Genomic DNA, 215 nt, shown 5'->3' on the forward strand with positions numbered 1-215 from the left:
CGGGGCAGCGCGGAGGGCTGCGGCCCCGGGACCCGCCGCCTCACCTGCGCGCCCGGGGGCAGCCGGGGGGACACGCCCCGGCCCGCTGTGTGTGTGTGTGTTGTCCCGGCACGTTTCCACGGGCAGCCCGCCCCCAGGCACCTCCGCCGGGTCTGGCGCCGCGACGCCTTCGGTCTGGGGAAGGGGGGGGACGGACGCGGTTTCAGAAACACGCA

This window comes from Haliaeetus leucocephalus, unplaced genomic scaffold (assembly GCF_000737465.1).
Source record: "Haliaeetus leucocephalus isolate CR32 unplaced genomic scaffold, Haliaeetus_leucocephalus-4.0 Scaffold170, whole genome shotgun sequence".
NCBI lineage: Eukaryota > Metazoa > Chordata > Aves > Accipitriformes > Accipitridae > Haliaeetus > Haliaeetus leucocephalus.